This window comes from Myotis davidii, unplaced genomic scaffold (genome assembly GCF_000327345.1).
Source record: "Myotis davidii unplaced genomic scaffold, ASM32734v1 scaffold710, whole genome shotgun sequence".
Classification (NCBI taxonomy): Eukaryota; Metazoa; Chordata; class Mammalia; order Chiroptera; family Vespertilionidae; genus Myotis; species Myotis davidii.
This window is the reverse complement of record NW_006284328.1, coordinates 1,270,001-1,276,282: the sequence shown is the minus strand read 5'-3', so window position 1 is coordinate 1,276,282 and position 6,282 is coordinate 1,270,001.

The window sequence follows — 6,282 nt, the reverse complement described above, 5'->3', positions numbered from 1 at the left end:
CTGCGGGCCGTGCCCCGGTCCCCAGGCAGAGCGGCACCCCGCCCATCCAGGACCAGCCCTTGCAAGGAGATGTCACATTTTGTCCTGAGTTACTCGCTCTACTGTTTGCTGTTCTCTGGGGCAGAAAGAGCTTCCTGATACCTGACTCAGCCCCTGTTCCTGGAGGTGAAAGCCAAGTTCCTTTTCTTTCTCTCCTTGGGGTGTGTGTGGGGACGCGGGGTTGATACTTGTCAGTGAAATGCGCCCTTTGTCAGCGGCTGAACAAGGTCCCCACAGATACCTGTTCCCGGGTGCCTTTGACAAGCGTGGAATGAGGCAGGTGGGAGGCAGAGCGCCGGAGGCCCGGGCGGGCCAGTGTCTTTGTTTCCTCCCTGGAGTGTTATCGGGATGGACACGTGCAATTGCTGTGGGAAAATCACAGGAAGATGCCCCTTGCTGGGGCCACGGGCTGGGCATTGGGGGCACTGGAGTCCAGCGCTGGCTCTGCCGCCAACCCGGTGTGACGTGGAGCAAGTCCCTTCCTTATTCTGGCTTCTGTACAGAGAAGGGTTGGCCAGGGCATCTCCGAGGGCACCTCTGAGGGCACCTCCAGCTGGGAGGCAAAGAAGAATGGGAAAGAGAGAAGAGACCGAAGAACCGTGGAGCCCCGGTGGCCTGGGAACAGAGTGGTGCGGGAGGGAGGGCGCAGAGAAGAGAAGAATCAAGAATCTGCCTTTGGAGGCTGGCCAGTGTGGCCCAGTGGGTTGGGCATCTCCAGGGTTTGAAAGGTTACACGTTCAATTCTGGTTGGGGTTTCGGCTTCATCCCCCACAAAGGGCAGGCATGTGTCTGTCTCCCTCTCCCTTCCTCTCTAAAAATCAAATTTTTAAAAAAATCTATCTTTGAGTCATTTAACAAGTTTAACATGAAAACTAGGAAGTACTTACCCCTCCAGCAGGTGACACTCCAGGTCCCCAGGGGCTTTCCAAAGCCTTTGGCATCCCCATTTGTGGCCAACAGAGAGACTAGGAGCCCTGGATCTCGGAGCGGGTGTCCCCACAGCCCCGCAAAGGAGGGCAGGAGTCAGGGGGAATTCCAGGTCAGTTGGAAAATTACAGAGCCAAGAGAGACTGCACGTGGTATTTTCCAGGCGTGGGGAAAGAGCGCTGGGAGCAAGAGGGAGGTTTTCTGTCTCAGAGCCATAGGGGTCCCCTTCTCCCCTCCCTCATTTTTTGCCAGAGGCCTACATGCCTTACACCTTGTGAGCAAACAGCATGGTGTGAGCTCCTGGACCCACCCAGGGCCTGTTCGCCTGGACAGGTGCCAGGTCACACCTCCCCAGTGCAGGTGACCCTTCCGGACCAAGCCAGGTGGCTGCACTTCTCAGGGCCTGCCCTGCACAGGGTGCTGTGAACATGCTCCCATCCCCTCGTGCCATCTCCACCATCCAAAGGCTGGGGTCCCCTTCGAGGTCTCTCTGCTTCTTCCCCTGCCTGCCTTAGGATCAGGGGTGAGCAGTCTTTTAAGTATAAAGGCCACCCCCTTTTTCTGCTGCCTCAGCCTCCTTGTGTAATAATAGTAGTAGCTAACTATTACTCATTGTGCCAAGCGCCGTTCTAAATGCTTTTCATGTATTTACTCATTTAATTCTTATGACATTCAAGAGATGGGTACTATTTTCAGATAAACTGAGGCAATCCTTCAGTCCAACCACTAACCTCCCTCCCCCCCACCTCCCACCCCCAACACACACACAGCACACACAGTCTCTGGGCTCCAGGAACCAGGCAGAGGCAGCAATCCCTCACTTAGCCTGGCCAGTGACTTCAGAGCCTTAGAGAAAGTCCCAACATCCACACTACTCCTCACAAGGCTGGGGCATTCTGGGCAAGTAGATGCTTCTTTGGGTCTCAGTTCCCCACTCAGTCAGTGGTAGGAAAACCATTATGTCCCTTTCTCTTCCTCCCTCACCACACACACACACACACACACACACACACACCCTACTCCCCAGCCACTTCCCATTTATAGGAAATGGGGATGACGTGAGGAGCAAGGCCATCCTTGGGGACCTGCTAATTGTCTGGCTGAATATTGGAGAAACCAAAGATGCTGGCAAAAATGCATTAGCAGCTTCTCCCCCTCCCCCCACAGCCCCTTCCCATTATCCTTGGGCTCAGAGCAAGCATTATTCTCTTCCGACGGAACAAGCTACCTAGCTGGGGCTGCTTACCCTGGGAGAAGGCTGAGAAGCCAGGGGGCACCTGGACCTCTCGTGGTGCTCCCATCTCCTCTTGCCGTCTCCACCATCCCAAGGCCGCGGTGCCCTCTGAGGTCTCTTTGCTTCTTCCCCTGCCTGCTTCAGGTTCAGGGGCGAGCAGTCTTTTGAATATAAAGGCCACCAGCAGGACCACACCCTGGCTACAGACTTGGAAGCGGAGATGGGGGGAGAGGTCCACACAATTCCATTTCTGGGATTTTGCTTGTGGCAAAATAGTCAGATATGTACATCAAAAGTATGTGGCCAAGCCGGTGTGGCTCAGTGGGCGAGTGTCGACCCATACACCAAGAGGTCACTAGTTCGACTCCCTGTCTAGGCACATGTCTGAGTTGCAGGCTCAATGCCCAGTTGGGGACGTGCAGGAGGCAGCTGATCCATAGATGTTTCTCTCCCTCTCCCTCTACCTCTGGAATCAATAAAAACATTTTTTTAAAAAAAGTATGTGCATGATATTCATCTCATCATTCTTCATAATAGTGAAAAATTAGAAACAATTTAAATGTGGAATAATAAGCTATTGGCTAAGCGAAATAATAAAAAATCCATATAATGGAACATTATGCTGCCATTGAAAGTGGTGATGATGGAAGAATTTTAATTGACTGGGAAATGTTTATAATATACTAGAGGCCTGGTGCACGACATTCGTGCACTGGTGGTGGTGGTGGTGGGGACTGGGGTCCCTCAGCCCCACCTGTGCCCTCTCTCAGTTCAGAACCCCTTGAGGGATGTCCAACTGCCAGCTTAGGAGTGGGCCTAAGCCGGCGGTCAGACACCCCCAGAGGGGTCCCTAGCACTGCCATGGAGGCAGAAGAGGCTCCCCCCACCACTGCTACACTGGCCAGCCGTGAGCCTGGCTTCTGACTGAGCGGCGCTCCCCCAGTGGGAGCGTACTGACCACCAGGGGGCAGCTCCTGCGTTGAGCGTCTGCCCCCTGGTGGTCAGTGCGTGTCATAGCGACCGGTTGTTCCACCATTTGGTCGATTTGCATATTAGGGTTTTATTATATAGGATTACCAATGAAAACAGCCAGCTACAAAATAGTGATCACAATTACTGGGGCTCAGTTGGTTGGAGTGTCATCCTGTACACCAGAAGTTTATGGGTTCGATTCCCGGTCAGGGCACATACCTGGGGTTGCCTGTTCCATCCCTGGTCAGGGCATGTATGGGAGGCAAACAATCGATGTATCTCTCTCATTTTGATGTTTCTCTCTCTCTTCCTCCCTCTCTAAAAAATATCAATTAAAAATAGGTGTATACTAATGCAACGTACTCTCCTGAACTGGATCTTGGAACAGAAAAGGGACATTAGTGGAAAGCTGGTGGGAACTGGCAGTTCAGTAAGTGGTACTCCAGCGTTAATTTCTCAGTTTCGATCATTTTTCTATGGTTATGTTTATATCAGGGAAACCGGTTGAAGGTTGTGGGCTTGACCCCCAGTAGGGGGCATATCATTGATGTTTCTATCTTTCTCTCCCTCTCCCTTCCTCTCTGAAATCAATAAAAAAAAAATTTTAAAACGGGAATGGCTTCAGAGAGCCAATCTAGACCAGAGGAGAGAGTTATGAGGAGCCAGATCATAGGTGAGTTCACTCAGGGGCAGGTCCGAAGCAACTTTAAACAGATGAAGTGTGAGAAGTGAGGGGCTCTGCAGGGCTCTCAGGCACCAGGTAAGGGGTGAGCCTAGATGAGCACAATAGTCCTTTCCAGCTCTGAGAGTCAATGAAATGCATCCACTCTCTTCTTTCAAGGAAGCTTAGTTCAAAGCCTAGAACTGTACCTGCTCAATGTTAGAAACTGAAGTAACAGGACAGATTGGGTCTGGGGGTCGATGCTTGATGGGACTTGTTTGGGGCATTAAGCAGAGGCACAGATGATATTGCTGTCCCTTCCCTTTAAGGTTTCAGTCCTGCACCAGACAGTCTCCCTGCCAGTCTCCAAATGATACCTGGGCTGGGCTGTGAAATGCCTGGAGCAAGGAGGTGATTACTTCACTGTGAATACCCGGAATTCTGCTCTGGAGCTGGGTGCCTGAGGGGCTAACTGCGGGTGGGTTGGGAATGGGGAGGGACAGCCTGAGGCGACAGAGCTGCCAGCTCCACAACCCCAGCAGGTCCTTCACCCCGTGAGTCAATGAGATGCTATGTGCTTTCCTAGAAAAAATGTGGGCTCAGGGAACAGATAGATCCAAGGCCACTTACGATGCATCTAGTCATTCTGTTGTCATTCAATAAACATTTATTAAGTAATAATTATGAATCAGGCTTGATGCTACAGCATAGTAACCTTACGCCTGCAAGTAAGTCATTTAACTTCTGAGTCTCAATTTCTAATCAGACCTCTGGCCGGCCCGATAGCTCAGTTGGTTGGAGCCAAGGTTTTGGGCTCAATCCCTGATCAGGGCACATATAAGAAGCAACCAATGAATGAATCTATAAATAATGGAACAAATTTTTTTTGTGGCAATATACTATGCTGTAAAAATAGATCGAGACAGAACCATCTCTACTTTAAACAGGTAATACAAATCCGAATAATGTATGCTTGTGGTAAATATCTTTTCCTTTGATAATGGCATAGAAAACCAATAAAATATATTTTAAAAATAAATAAATTAATTAAATAAATCTATGCAGAAAGCTTGTTGGGAATGATGAGGGCTATTGTGTAAGTCAGTGATGGCGAACCTAGGACACACGTGTCAGAGATGACACGCGAACTCATTTTTTTGGTTAATTTTTCTTTGTTAAGTGGCATTTAAATATATAAAATAAATATCTTTGTTTTACTGTGGTTGCAAATATCAACAAATTTCTATATGTGACACGGCACCAGAGTTAAGTTAGGGTTTTTCAAAATGCTGACAGGCCGAGCTCAAAAGGTTCGCCATCACTGTGTCAGTCATGTCCTCGGAGGAGGATCTCGATGCATGTTTGTTCATTCTGTCTTGTGTACACGATCCTACATGAGATGCAGAAGGACATACAAGGGACATCCTCTGCCCTCATGGAGGTTTCCGTCTTCTCTGGGAAATAGTGATGCAAAAATATTACTCAGCAGCCTGTCGGCAAAATCTCAAGGCTCTGCACCAGCTCCAGAGGCCTTAAGTGATCAAAGCTCAGTGGGATCAGCCCAGGAAGCGGGGCAGCGCGGGGAGTTGTGAACTGAGTGTTTAAGTCAGCACGCCGGGGACAGTGAGCGATAATTACTTGTTTCTGGTCTGTGCTTAACGGCTTACAAAGCACTCTCACCGACATCGTCAGGTTCAGTCCTCACAGTGCCTGTAAGATAGGTAGGTGCCACCTCGTTTTACAGTTGGGGAAACTGGGGTCAAGTCACGTGCCCAGGGTGGCAGAGCTAAAGCCCTCACCCTCACCCTCGTATCTGCGTGCGCTCAGAGCCCTGCTCCCTGCTCCCTGCGTGGCAGTAGAAGCCAGGGCTCAGCTCTCTCTACATCAGAGCTGCACCTTGCTGGTGTGGCCACAGCGGCAGCAGGCCCAGACAGAGCCCAGATCAGCAGGCAGAGGAGCTCAGAGCGGGGGAATAAAGGGGTCAAGCGAGGGGCAGAAGAAGAGGCCCCAAGGTCTTGCTCCCATTTTCCTGTATGGCTGACTCTAGTCTGTGAGGCAGGAATACAAGGAGGATGAGTCTGCTATACCTACCATCAAATGCTCTCACACTATTTACTCGCCCAGAGGCAAGGAGGGCCAAAGGAGAGGGAAAACACTACAACTGCAGCAAGAAGGAATGGGAGTCAGACTAGAGGAGGGACTTCCCTGGGCATCTGAGATCAGATATAAAATCTCTAAGCCCCTTCCCGAAGTGTCCCCCGGCCCTGAGCTCTCTGAGTCCAGTGCAATACAGCCCAGGGATAAGGGATGGGTGAGATGACCGTGGCAGGCCCCATCTTGGGGATCTGATGTTGGGGATCCTGCAGGCTGGGCAGCTTTTCCCATTCTGGAAGGGGTGGCCTGAGTGTGCCAGGAGTTGTGGGGGATAGGCTGGGGCTGTTTCAGCAGG